The sequence below is a fragment of the Cricetulus griseus genome, chromosome 2, assembly GCF_003668045.3.
Source record: "Cricetulus griseus strain 17A/GY chromosome 2, alternate assembly CriGri-PICRH-1.0, whole genome shotgun sequence".
In the NCBI taxonomy this organism is placed as follows: Eukaryota; Metazoa; Chordata; class Mammalia; order Rodentia; family Cricetidae; genus Cricetulus; species Cricetulus griseus.
Window position 1 is genome coordinate 250,041,202 of NC_048595.1, and position 15,163 is coordinate 250,056,364.

Here is a 15,163-nt window from a genome sequence, read left to right on the forward strand (position 1 = left end):
TTATAGACAGATACACAGTAACATTGGTTTATGTTAAGCTAAAATAGTCTGGTAGGCTTAATGTAAATGTGATTAGTCTTCTCACTAATACTCCGGTCTTTGTTTTCTTTGGATGTAGTCCTGTTAAAAATGTATCTGGAATCATATAATTACAGAAGTGAAGGTGACTCTTGGAGATTATCTGGTTCAAAACAAATTATGGATAAGCTAGCTGAGATGCAATGAGATTAAATAGCTCTCACCAGACTATTTATTTTATTCATAGTTGAATCAAGTCTTGCTTTTTAAATGTTTCTTGGCCTTGAAATTAATGAAAATTAAGAGTAAGTGTTTTTGAAAGAAATTTTCTCAATTTAGGGGCTTTTATTTTTTAAAAGAAGTTTAAAAATAAACTTATATCCAATTCTATAACATAGAGATAAGCATTCTTAGTAACTTCTTACTCTATTTAGATACAGATCTTTTTCCCCCCAATACAATCATGATCTTCTTCCATAGACAGTTTGATATCCATTTTATTTGTCAAAAGTTTCTCTGATGTCTTGAATATCTCTACATTTTTTAAAATAAAAACTAATAGTGTATATTTGCTTGATTCAAGAACTGAATATAATTTTGGTAATTGATAAATGTGAAGATAGATTTTTAAACTTTAATCAAGTCTATTGATTTTCTTTTGCCACCTTTTCCTGTTTAAAATAAAAAGAAACTTATTTAGTGTTTTAAGAGTACGTGTGCCTGCATGAGTATATGTGCATTGTATGCATGCAGAAGCCTTAGAGGGAAGAGGGAATCAGAAACCCTGAATTGGAGTTACAGGAAGTTGTGAGTGACCTAATGTGTGTGCTGGGAACTGAAGAGCAGCACACACTTCTATAAGAGCAGTACACACTTCTATCAGAGCAGTACACACTTCTATAAGAGCGTTATACACTCTCAACCACTGGGCATCAATGCTTTCTTTATTTTTGACCATACTATTGTTTTTTTAAATTTAAATAAAAAACAATCTTATTTTAATACTATTCTTTCTTAAGACATTTATAATTATTGTTCAAATATTAAGGAGATTGATTTTCTTTCCCCTTAACCTCATAGTGTGTTAAGATATTTTTATTTTTTGTGGTATTTCAATGTCATCAGTACAAACTTTAGCTCACAACCTGGTCTGTGTTACAGGGTGATATATCCACTATTGCACAGCTGTGAGAGATACCACTGTTGAAACACAGGCATATCATACCCAAATCAGTTGTTTTATATCACATTGCTTCTCTTTAGAGCTAATATGTTTTTAAAAGTTTGCTTTATTCTCAAATATTGACTGACAGCAGAGAATTTTGAAATTTACCTTGTTCAGTACTCTGACAAGAGGCTACTAAGAATCAATGGCGTGTCAGTTGTAGCTTTTCCTCTCCATAGCATTCTCTTTGATACCTGCAACTGTAGATATCTCTCAATGTTTAGTCTTACTATTGACATTAACTTATTAATTATTAAAATTATTTATTTAAGATAAGTGTTGTAGGATTAATGAGCAGGGTTGGGTATATCTCATTATTAGAACATTAGCTTAACATATGCAAAGTCTAGATTTATGTCCTGTTTCCACAAAATAGTAATGAAAAACTAAACAGATATATTATTATTATTATTATTATTATTATTATTATTATTATTATTAGCAGTAACAATAGCAATAGCAGTAGTGTTAAACTGGGAAATATACTAGAAAGAATACTTTTCCACAGGTTTGCGCACTAAAAATTTGTCTGATGTTTGGAATGTCAGTAGTGTGTTAGGGTTTCTATTGCTGCAATGAAATACCATAATGAAAAACAAGTTGGGGAGAAAAGGGTTTATTTGGCTTACACTTTCATACTGTTGTTCATTAATGAGGGAAGTCAGGATACTAAAACAGGGCAGGATCCTGAAGGCAGGAGCTGATGCAGAGGTCATGGAAGGGTTCTGCTTACTGGCTTGCTTCCCCTGGCTTGCTCAGCCTGCTTGCTTACAGATAGGACCACCAGCCCAGGGATGGCACCTCCCACCATTGGCTGGGCCCTCCCTCATTGGTCACTACTGGAGAAAATGTCTATGGCTGGATCTCCTGGGGGCATTTCTTCCACTGAGGCTCCTCCCTCTCTGATGACTCTAGCTTTTGTCAAGTTGCACACAAAATCAGCTGGTACACAAAGAATACACAGAAACACAATTGAGAAATGATGATAGCATGTAAAACACTCGGGCTGTGAATTTCTCTTTGTTTCAGTCTTTGTGATTCTTCTGAGGTGGATATTGATATATAGGGAGTTATTTTAAAAATAATATTCAATGAAGCAATTATAGCATAGGTTAAGCATTGAATTTTTCATTTCATCTTCTTTTTGGAAAAATAAGGTTATTTCAGAATTTATTATATATTTGTGGCTCAAAATATGGCTATTTGGAAAAATTTGTAATATCTGTAAATATCTACATATCTCAAATATTAAATTCATTTTTATATGAAATCTGTCATGTTAGGTAGTGAATCCTGAGCATGAAAATACCACCAGGTGAGATGAAAAAAATTGAATGCCTGTTTGTGTACCTACACTGATACATTCATTCTTAATGCCTTTAACTTTAAATATGTGATAATACCTACATATTCTCTCATTCACGTCCCCAATTTGATATAGTTTTAAATAAATTCCTTTCTTTGGGAAATGTCCTTATCATTTTGTAATAATTGGACATATTTACAATTGCTGCATTGTGCAAGTTTATTTTGCAAAGAAAATGAAATTGAAAACAAAATCAGAAGAGAAACTAAGATCTTCAGCAATTTGGAAATGTCTGATATTCAAGCTGGGTATTTTATGGGCCGATGGGATTGCTATTAATTGTGTGAGACATTTGCCCTTTTACAGGAAAACAGAGTTAGTATGTAGCAAGAGACAATATCTTGATGGTTTGCACTTTTCCATCAATAAGATATTTCTTGGCAAAGACTTTGGTTTAATGCTCCCAAATGGATAGCATCTATCTCTTCAATGCTTACAGAAAAGTGCTGATGGGAAGATGTGCTGGAAACTATTGCTGCTAAAATCTGTGTATTTTACAGTTGTGACCCTTTGTAATTAGTAGAAGGCATTTGCAACTTCATTTAATCAATTGCTAGGGACCTATACAACCCAAATGTACAAAAGAGTGGATGTGATACTTCTTGCTTTCTAAGTGACTGGGGAATTAGTTTTCAATGGCAATCTGTCTGGAACTATCTAATGGTCACTGTGTGGGGCGGGAAAGCAAGATCTCCCTCCAACCCTAATGTGTGAGGGAAATTCAGAAAAAAAAGAATGTTGACTCAATTATTTTTATTTTTAACCGAGTAACAGGAAATGTTTGAAGCTACAAGTTAAAAGTCATTTGGATGAAATAGCAAGGAGGTATTAGCAGAACAAATAAACTAAAAAGTCACATGTAATAGCTTCCATAAATGACTTAGATAATCTAATTATAAAACACTCCTCCAGCACTTCCCCAATAAAAACAAGGCAGAGGATATGAATTTGTCTGTACATGCATGTGAGGTGGTCAGTGTATTGCTGCAGAACCAAATGTATGTTTCTGGTTTATCCTTATGCATCACTCTAATCTGTCTTAATCTTATGAATTATGAATTTAAGTAAATCTTATGTTCAGTTTTTGGGTTCATCTCTTCCAAAGACAGAACAGAAAAATCTATCTGTAGGAGTCAGAAATTTCTATCTGTAACTTGCTTTGTAGTGTAGATTTTTCTAACACTGAATGAAACCCAGCTGATTATAGTTACTTTTACTTCTGCATAGTCTTGAATTTCTTTAAAGTAAATAATATATAGATTAACAAATTTGCATGTATTCTAAGGCAAACTCATCTGCCTTTGGTCTGTTCCAGTAAATTTCATGCATCTTTTGGTCCTGCTTTCCTCTTGCAAAATTGATGACTTGAGAACCTGGAAACTTGAATAGAAAGCATAAAGCTATGAAAGACATACAGTAGCCCCCACTTGGGGAGTTGGGGGCATGAACTTCACAATACATCTAATGCAACCCCTCTTGTTTCAATGCTGCCTCTCCTGGTCACAGAATTCACAAAAGTGGAAAAACAGATGAGTAGATTCAAAATAGGACCTCATGTGCACCAACTTTAATGGGAGGATGATGGAGGAGACTGAGGATTTAGTCTGCTATCCACATAAGATTATAAATTGCTAAATAATTCATCCTTAGTATCTAAACATATTGAGGGCTTCCTATATCCTTTTATCTGTGCAATGGCTTATTGAACCTCACAAAAATCTTCAGAGGCAAAGTCCCATTTGCTCTTCCAGACTAGCACATTGATTTATTGAGCTGTCAGGGAACATGCTGAGGTCACATGGCTCATGAAGGGCAAAGCTCCCACTGCCCCAGGTGATCTGACAACCAAGTCTGTACTTTGAACTACTAGGCTCTGACTCTATGATGTCATGTTGTCCACTTATTGATTACCTATAATGAATGCAGAATAGTATCAGATACAGTAGCAAAAATTGATGATGAGATTGTTGTCCTTTTAGGTGTTAGGACAATGTATCTGAATTTTGAAGGGATTAACTTTTTGTGTCTCATATAAATGATATAATATATATACAAACATATTTAATGTACATATGTATGTATGCATATTTGTATGTTTTTTGAGACATGATTTATCTATCTACGTTCTATGCTCTGTGCTCTCTGTGGACCCATTTCTAGCCTGTAACTCTTGAGTTTTAGGATTGCAAACTGTGTATCATCACACCAAGAAAAGTTCATTCATGTTATGAAAACTCCTCATCTTTTTAATGGACGAATATTTCTATGCTTTGAAATTCTTACTATTATCCAGGAAGCAGAACTGCACACAGGTCCAGGGCTAGGATGCTGCCCTAGGCAATGACAGGACGCAGAGAAATACTAGCCTGGCCCTTGAAGTGTAACTTGCTATTTCTGGAGGAATTGGTATGTTCATGACAGAAACCAAGTCAAGACAGTATGCTTTTATCATAAAGAGTTCTCCAGGGAAACAATTAGTATTTATTATAAGAACTGTCTCACACAATCATAGAGACCAAGAATTCCCTCCATCTATTATCTGCATGGAAAACACATGTTGAAGAATGAAGAAAACCAGTGATGTATTCATCACTGAGTGGAAAGACCTAGAGTTGGGACCAGAGCAGTTGGCCATTCTGACTTACATTCTAGAATTGGAAAGCTGGAGAATCCAGATGTCTGAGATATAAGGGCAGGAGAAGACTGATGTGGCTTTAGAAGCAAGAACTTGTTACTGGCCTTTTTGTTCTGTTTGGGTCTTTATTATCCTGACTGATGCCACTTTTCCTCAAAAGGACCCAATTTTTGTGAGTGCTAATGTGTTCAGGGTACACCCTTATATACATACACAGAAACAAAATGTGCCTACTAGCTATTTGGATATCCTCAACCTCACCAAAACTGAAACATAGCACTCACTATCAGACCACTTAAATGAAAAAAATCAGAGTGGGCAGCACACCAGATCCAGAGAAAGTATCATTGGCTGGTATGACTTGGCATGAAAAGGTAAGAACTGCTGAAGATAACAGCGCAGCATTGACACTGATCCATGTAGAATATAAATACACTCCATTCTTTTGCTGTTGGCTTGCTGGTTTGCTTGATGACATAGGAGAATGAATCTTACTGGGCTTTTGCTCTGTGTTGGTAAAGTTACATTTTCCTATTAGCTGACTCAACTTGCTTCATTACTAAGCATTTATGTTTATAATATGTATTCTAAGGATGATCAAAGTGACATGTTAAAACTCATGTAAATTAGGATAATAAAAAGACCAAAAGCACATATACAGAATAGGCTCTGATGGATTAGTAAAACCAATAGTGTCTTCACAGATTGAAGTCCAAGGACACAATACAGAATCAACATCGCAATAGGCAATGGTGGCCACCTTCAGCTGCTTCTGCCTAAGGTTGAGAGGAAACTCAACTCCTGGATCCTGCTGTCACCTGCTTTTATCAGGGATCAGCACATTCTGTCTCTGAGAAGCCACAGATGTGAAGGTGGATTAGGCAGACACCGTGTAGCACTGTGATTCATGTTCTCTGAGTCATTGTTCTCATAAAGTCCAAGAAAAAATTTCTACTGGTTTTTCTATTAATTCCAAGTGACTATTAACTGAAAAACCTGAATAATTTTTTAAATGTCATGATCGTGAGCAATATCTAAATACTGATAAGTTGTAAGCTCTAGTGTGTAATGTTTACCTCCACCAACCTACTCAGCACCCCTCCTTGGTCATATGGCAGACATCTAAGTTAAGGATGTTCAACAGAGAAGTAATGACTTTCTTCCAACTCCTCCTCACATTGTGTTCATCTTAGTAACTAAGATCAGTAGTCAACTATTCCTCATTACAAGTATCTCTTGCTTTCTCTCTTATGCGTGCTTTTGGAGCACAACCCAAGATATATCAAGAAAGTGAACTTTCAAATTCACCATTTCCCTTGTTCTATTGCTTTGACCTAACGTGTTTTGTTGTTGTTGTTATTATTATTGCTTTGTTTCTCTCAGTTAAATTATTTTAATAGCTACAAAATTGGTCACTCTGTGGAATTCCATTTCTGCCTATGACCAATTTTTATACAATGGTCTAAAATTTTTAAATGTATTCATATTATATAATTATTCAAACACAGGTCTATTTCAGAGCTTTTATCCTTCCACTGATCTTTTCACTGAATTCACCCTTCGCTGTGATCTTTCTCTAACAGTCTTCTTGCAGACACTGGCTGTATTGTAGTTTCTTAGAATGGCAAGATAATGGATGCCTTAGAACTTTCTACTTGCTTTTCCATCAGTGCCAACAAGAACTCTCACTAAGGTATTCTATGAAAAATGTTGTCTCTGCCCTTTCACATCCTCATAAACCTCCCACCATTTTCCTTCTCAGTTTCTATTTACCAATTGCCTCACAGAATCTGTTACTACCCGAATGTGTGTCTATTGTATGTATCTGTGTGTCTGATGTGTGTGTGTGTGTGTGTGTGTGTTTGTGTGTGTGTGTGTTTGTGTGTGTGTGTGTGTTGGTTTAAATGTGAAATGTCCTCTATAGCCATTTGGTCTCCACTAGGAGGCACCATTTTGGAAGGTTCTGGAAGCTTTAGGAGGCAGAGATTGCCTGGATGAATTGGGTTGATGGGAGTAGGCCTTGAGTTTTATAACCTGGTCCCACTTTCTGTCATTTTTCTGCTTTCTAACAGCAGAGCCAATGTGCACAGCCACCACGCTCTTGGGACCATGCCTTCCCCACCCTAATGGACAGCATGACCTTGAACTGGAAGCCAAGGTGAACTCTTCCTCCCTTGGTGCTTCTTGCCAGGCATTTAGTCATTGCAGTTAATGCATCACAAATCTTTCCCATCACCTTCCTGAAGATCACGAGGTGCTGAGTCTCTGTGCTGTCTGTCCTCTGCTGTGTTGTTTAGACCTCAAGCAACACTTGACACTTAGTAAGGACTAAGTATTTGTTGGAATACCTGAGAGATGATAGAAAAGAAAACCGCAGGACAGCCGACCTTTGGTTATTTTACATGAAAATGAATGCGTCATTAGAAGTCCTCACTAGGAAAAAAAAAGCAATAGACTCTAGAAGTGGAAGCACCCACCATTAACTGCCCCTTTAAGCCTTGTATCTCAGAACACAAACTTCAGGAACACAGCCAAGCCCACAAAGCATTTCAACTCCCCTTGCTTTGCTCACACCCAGCACATTCACCTATTCATTTCTGCTGGCTGCAGGGAACTGCTCAGACATCATTCTGTCTTGTCCTGAGATCCACCCATTTGGCTTACAAGGCAGAAGGAAGTCCCAGACTCCTTTAGAACCTTGAAACCTGTTGCTTTGAAAAAGTTTTAGCTCAGTGTCTATTTTTATTTAAATTAGAAACAAGATTGTTTTACATATCAATCCCAGTTCCCTCTCCCTCCCCTCCTCCCCTGTCCCCACCCCTAACCAATACCCTATCTATCCTATACCCTTTCTGCTCCCCAGGGAGGTGAGGCCTTCCATGGGGGGGTATTCAGAGTCTGTCATAGCCTTTGGGATAGGGCCTAGACCCACCCCTCCCTATATGTGTAGGCTCAGGGAGTTTTCCTCTATGTGGAATGGGCTCCCAAAGTCCATTCCTATGCTAGGAATAAGTACTGATCCACTACAAGAGGTCCCATAGATTTCCAAGTTCTCCTCACTGACACCCAGGTTCCTGAGGTCTGGATCAGTCCCATGCTGGTTTCCCAGCTATCAGTCTGGGGACCAAGAGCTCCCCCTTGTTCAGGTCAGCTGTTTCTGTGGGTTTCACCAGCCTAGTCTTCACCCCTTTGGTGTCTATTTTTTTAAGTGATTATTTTTTAATCTCCTTTGTGACTAGGTGAAAATCCTGCAAGCTCGATCCACCTTCAAGATACATGTGCCTCTGCAATTGCTTTCATTCCTTCAACCCAGACAACTATGTACATAACTTCTACCACCATCCGCAAGACACTAAAGGTGTTTTGGGATAACAATAGCCTGGGAAACCCAAGCTAATTCCAACTATACTCATAGTATGGAAGAGCTGCTGGTCTCAAGCTAATTGATTCAGACATATATGTGTATGTGTAGTCAATACTTTATCACTAAATTTAGTTTCCTAATTATGTATGAAGGGTAGAGTGTACCCAGATACATAATACACACCTTTAAATCATCTGTGTGAAATTATACCTGCACAAACCTTGAATGCCACTCTCTGAAGAACATTACTCTTGGGAAGGCACAAATCATTTTGTATAAATGTGTTCATAAGTGTTTTGAGTCATATGAAGCTCATAAAGACAAAGATATGAGACTTTACCAAATTAAATTTGAAGATGTAGTATAGCTAAAAATCATAGGTTTTTTTTTTTTGTTAAAATTCATCGGAGAATAAATTCATTGATTATTATAAAGAAATGCAGTAATTCCTAATCTGAATAATTTGCTCTATGTTATAAGTCATTTTCTCACATAATAATCTTTCAGTTATTATGTCAATGTTGTATTATAGAGACTGTGTTCAATTTTATGTCCCAAAGAAAGTTTGCAATAGATAGAGAACTTTAGGAATTCAGAAGTGATATAATCATTATATGTTGTATATATTTATGAAACTGCTGAAAGAGGAGATTTTTCCTGTGTTGGGGTAAAGTTCATTTGGTAAAGTATGATGGTCTAAGTTCAGTCTTCAGAACCTACAGAGACAAGCCCAGTGTAGTGGCATGAACTTCCCCAGAGCTAGGGAGACAGAGAAAAGAATTTCTGGAGTTGGCTGACCAGCTAGCCTAAATAGTAAAATTGGTGTGCTCCAAGCTAGTGAGAGATCCTGCCTTAGAAGCAATACTTCCAATCAGGTTTCTACTTTTGGTGAGAAAAAGATCATATTTACAAGGCAATGTTATAATTTTGTTTTGTGACATAGGAAAGAGGAACATTAAAATTATCTTTTCTTAAAAGCAATTTTTATTATTCTGTATTATGGTTTGTTATAAACACAAAAGAAGTACAGTCATATTCTCTTGGTTTTATTGGTTGCTTATATGATGAAGCCTTTAACATTGCAGACATTCTGTTGAACAGCAAGTTATTTAAACACTGGGCTCATTGTTCAATATTGTTTCATAAATTTTTATATATTTAAAATGTGATGATAATTGGCCACATACAAATGAACACACACACACACACACACACACACACACACACACACACACACACACACACATATATATATACATATATATGAATGACTGGGGGTCTTGCACAGATTTACCTCAAGTTAGACAACATGCCTCACACCCTTTATTCCTCTTAGACTGAATCTAAATCACATTGAATTTGTTGTTACCAATTCCTTTGAAGAAGTATTTATTACCTCATAAATTTCCAAGGATCGGTATGTTCCCATACATTATTACTTCTTGTGCCTTAACAATGTTGTTAGTTTTTGACCTGAGGGATGACTTATTTAACTCAAATATGGATATACATCCATCCATACACACAGGTATGTATGTATGTATGTATGTATGTATGTATGTATGTATGTATGTACGTATGCATATCTAGCAAACTATATAAAGTTCTAAGTCCCTAAAGTTTATTTTTAACCATGGCAAGATAACATACTATATATAAACACTTTCTAGCTAACCTACATTGGAAGATCCTGTCTGGCAGAGAGGCAACTCTCCTTGGCTGATGGGCATAGACTACTGTAACTGAAAATCTATCATGCTGTTAGACTCACACAATTGGTTTGCTGCTGTTATAAATGTGGGTTATAGGTGAAAATGAGACTTTTTTCTCAGGAGGGCACCTCTTAGTTGCCCTTCCTTATATATTTTCACACAGTTCTAACAATTTCAGAATCTTTGAGAAGAGATAGTTGTGAAAGTGTCCTTCCACCGCTTCCATTGATTCTTACAAGTTGAATGTCTTTGGCTCTTCTCCACCAAGAATGGAAGGTGGCAATTTTGTGGGTGCCTGGAAAATTAGATGTGTATGTTACAGAAACCTTTTCTTTGAATGTTTTGAAATACCCTTTTGTAAAAAGATTTAGTGTGTTTTCAAAGCTTCACCAATCTACTTGTTTGTAAAGTACTTTTAAGCTGAATGGAGTCCCACACGGTTTTACTGTCAATGGAAAAAAATGCTAGCTCTCCTCTGCTTGCCTCTAATCAACTTGCCGCCTCCTCACACACACCACATCACATACGTGTGCTCTTTCTTTTCTTTGGGAACCCATAAAGTCCTGTCTAGTTAATATCACATCCTTTGCTCTCACTCGTGGTCCTGGCTGATGTTTTGTTAACGTGACAGAAGCTAGAGATTTTTGGGAAAAGGATCTTGATTGAGTAAGTGCTTTTATCAGATTGCCTGTGGGCAAGTTCTGTAGGGGCATTTTCATGATTAATGACTGATGTGGGAAGAGCAGCTCACTGTGGGCTGTGCCAGCCTTGCCAAGCTGTCCTGACTTGTATTAGAGCAGGCTGAGCAAGTCATGAGAGAAAGCCAGTAAGCAGCATCCCTCCATGTCTTCTGCTTCAGTTCCTGTTTCCAGGTTCCCACTTTGAGTTTCTGCCTTGACTTCTCTCAGTGATGGGGTACGATGAGAGTTGTAAGCTGTAATCAACTCTTTTCTTCCCAAGTTGCTTTTGGTTATGTTGTTTTATTACTGCAATAAAACACCCTAAGACACCTATAAAAGGTTTCCTATATTTTCCTATGAGCATACCTTCCATGCAGTTATATTTAGTCTTACTGGATTGTTTGGATTTTATGTTTAGATTATATTTATGAAGATCATGAGTTCTTTTTCATATTCTGATGTATCTATGCTATTCCTTGGCAAAACGTGATGCTCTGTTCCTAACTACAGAGTAAACTATGGTGTTTGCCTCTTCCTGTGTCTAAGCCCAGTGACAAGATAAAAGAAAACAAACAAGAGTTTACAATGTGGATGAGAAACCTGCCAGCCTCGCATGAAAGATGGATACAGTTCCAAAAATGTTGCAACTTGGGTAAAAATAAGATGACTTTTGGGGTATGTTAGCAACTCTTTGTGGTCTTCAACAACTCAGTGTGAGTCTCCACCTCTGTTTGTTCCTCTGTAAAATCATGAGCTTGGTTTAGATCCTTTAACATGTTGTGTACAGTTCTGGTGGAATTTTAACAGAAGTCTTATAATCTGCATCTTTTCTATGCCAACAGCCATGGTGGATCCTTCCATAGATATTGTTTCAAAGTCAATGGAAGTCAGAAAAGTTTTAGAGTTGAAAAGCACATGGAATTCTTTGGGTTACCCCAGTTCTGGATGCAAAAATGTTTATGTTTTAATATATAGCCAACAGCTAAAGAATAATACTCCAGATTACAGGGCAATCAGGTTGGGGTCATTCTTGTGAGAGGATGCATATGGTTAATGGCTTCTGCACATTAGGCTGTACTTAGATTGGAAGCTGTTCTGTTTTTGCCAGATGCCACAATAGTAGTGAATTTTTTTTCTTTTACCCTTGGCAGAATGGGTGGCTTCTTGATTTGTAATTTTCAAGATTTCATTCTTAGAAGGAACCAGTACCTGGTTATAAGGTACTACTTTTGTTTTAATAATCTTAGCAATCTTTGAACAAGAAGCCCCATATTTTCACTTTGCTCTGGGCTCTGAAAATTAGGTAATGGGTCTCCCTTAAAGATCAGAGCAAAACTGAGTGGAGATGAGATAACTTAAAAGTAAGAACAAATAATCTCTGAAGGCCATCAGATTAACAGAGAGACCAGGCATTTTGTAGAGTACACATTGCACAGTTAAACATTTGCATAAATGTTAACCAAAATTTGTGGGCAGGGCTAACCTGAATTGTTGATATGCAGTTGAAGAAAACCCTGACAAGAGTCTCCAAATGTGAGCCATTAGGCAGAAAATGCTTAGAAATTAAAACAAATGACAGCATCTTGGTGTCCTAAATCCTAACAAGCTGACAATGGAGTCTAAGCATACCAAATCAAGTCACTGATATGTACAGGTGAACTTCTTCTGTATTTATGCCTAGAACCAAAAGGTACTGAAATGCTTCATGTTGTAGATCTCCTTCTGTGTCTGTCAAGTTGGCCACCCTATGATCTTCCTTTGCTATAATATGGAGTGTAATCCTCACATTTGCATGGTTGTTAAATATATAAGCATATATTCTCTGTATATTCTGTATATATCTGTATTCTCTCTATATATATTTTCTGTATAGTATATTTGTAATCATTTTCACTTTTAATATATCTCTGGAGATTCTATCCTGAATTATGCCTTCTAAAATATGTCCTTACTGTGTTTTAAGAATTTGGCCTAGCTCATTACAAAGGCTTGTGTTCATTTTATTCATGTATCTGGACCATTTTCAACTTGAAAGGGATTTCTTTTTTTTAAATCATAGTAAAATGTTTGTGTAGTTTTCCTACATGAGGGAACAAATAGAAAGTAAATCTCATGAGTTTGTTCCCTCAAAAATTGCAATACTATCCAACAGAGCAATTTTGATCTGATTTTGCCTTCTATAAATTTTATTTGCATGCATTTCAGAATGCTGCATATCAAGTGCATTGAGTTTGCAAAGATTAATATATCTATTTTTCCTAAAGAAGAAACAAACCCAAACCTCTCTCATTCCATTTGTATTTAACACACATATACACATCTGTACATAGGCATTTATTTTTTATATTTTATGTATGTTTGTACTCACATTCTGAGCTTCTCCACAGATAGTGGAGTTTTGAGAGAGTGTGCACATGTCATATTCTTGTTATTTAACACAGTAGGCACACAATAGGAAATATAAATATTTAACAAGTAAAGAACTCATCATTAGCTATGATTGTTTTTAATTTTATCTTTAAAATTTTCTACTTTGTTGCAGCTTACCAGTATTCAAGCATGTCATTTTAAACTAGTTTTGATAGCCCATATGGCCATTCAAGTTTTAATTTCAATAACACCTGTTTAATCTCCCACTAACATTTTCTTGCAAACAAACTTAATGTCAAAATCAGTAATTGTCTATGAAATACTTACCAAAAAATAAGGACATGTGTAGGAGTAGAGTAATGAAGTCCTAGATTTAAAACGTTTAGTTTCATGTGGAGGAAGGGATCACAGTGGAAAGTAATCCACCAATTGGTCCTGTGCTCTACAGTTAATTAGCTTGGGAGCCAGATAGCATCTATATTTAGGGCAAAGTTTTCTGCCACTGGTTTCATGACCTTTTATTGATAAGGAAAGGTATTGTTGAGTGAATCTGGAAAATCCAGAGGAGAATCCAAACATTGGTGTATAATTTAGAATTAAATATTTTGTTTTTGAGAGAAGGTCTCATTCTGTTGCCTGGAAACATTTACGTTTTTATTCTCCAGGCAATGAATGGGCACTGAGGAGTTTTGTTCAGGATGCACACACACAGAGTTTGCACTGGAATGAAAATTGAACATAGCAGATGGTCAGACCTTTAGGAATTTATTACAATAGTCCTGAGTATGAAGTCCATGCAATAAAAAAAGAAAACAGATTCATAGAATCTGACAAACGAATGAAGGCGATAAGCAACCACAAACACGAATATTTTGGAAATGTCACCACAGATTCTGATTTGGAAGAATCAGTCTACAAGACAATTTGAGGAAAATTTGGTTTCAGGGTAGGCCATAGGTCCTCTAAAACTATGTCTTTTAAAAGACAGTTTGAATTCTTCACATCTAGGTCCTTATTGGCATGGTCTTGCTTGGATTTAGTCTTTGTGTTTGTGAGTGAAAAGGAGGTCATTAAGGTGGATGATAATCTACTGTAACTGATAGCCTATAAAGAAGGAAATTTTGACACTGTCAATCAGAGAGAACACATTGGTAACAGGAAAAGAGATTGGAGTTGTGCAGCTACAGGAAAAGCCATACCAATTGTGATGGTTCTTCCAGATTGTCAACTTGACTATCTCTGTAACCAACTAAAACATCTGTGAGGGGTTTTTCTTGACTGAATTGTTTGAGGTGGGACTATCCACCCAAATCTTGATCTTTAAAGGTGGGAAGATCCATCTCAATTCTGGACCACACATTTTGTTGGAAGCCTATACAAAGGACAAGAACTAAGAAGGTTTGGATCTTTGCTTGTGTGCCCTCAGTCATGTTGGTAAGTTTATTCCTTCACTGGCATTAGATCCTACATCTTCAGGATTCTGATGTATACTGAAGATCAATTGAAATACCAGCCTTGTCGACTGAACAACTAACTACTGGATTCTTGGACTTTCCATTGGTAAATACGCCTTGTTGGGCTAGCTGGATCACATCTAGTAAGTCACTGTAACAATTTACACTCGACAGAGAGACACATACAGAGAGAGAGAGAGAGAGAGAGAGAGAGAGAGAGAGAGAGAGAGAGAGAGAGATGGAGATTCATATATATGTGTATATACAATGAGATATAATCTATAGTATATTATTGCATCAGTTATCTTCTCTAGAAAAACCTGACTAATACATATTGTG

General features: G+C 36.6%; 1 protein-coding gene across 1 annotated transcript in view; it reads right to left on the reverse strand.

Annotated features, from left to right (window-relative positions):
* Nkain2 (sodium/potassium transporting ATPase interacting 2) overlaps positions 1–15,163 on the reverse strand; it is a 562,138-nt gene that overhangs the window by 93,156 nt on the left and 453,819 nt on the right. The window lies entirely within an intron of this gene.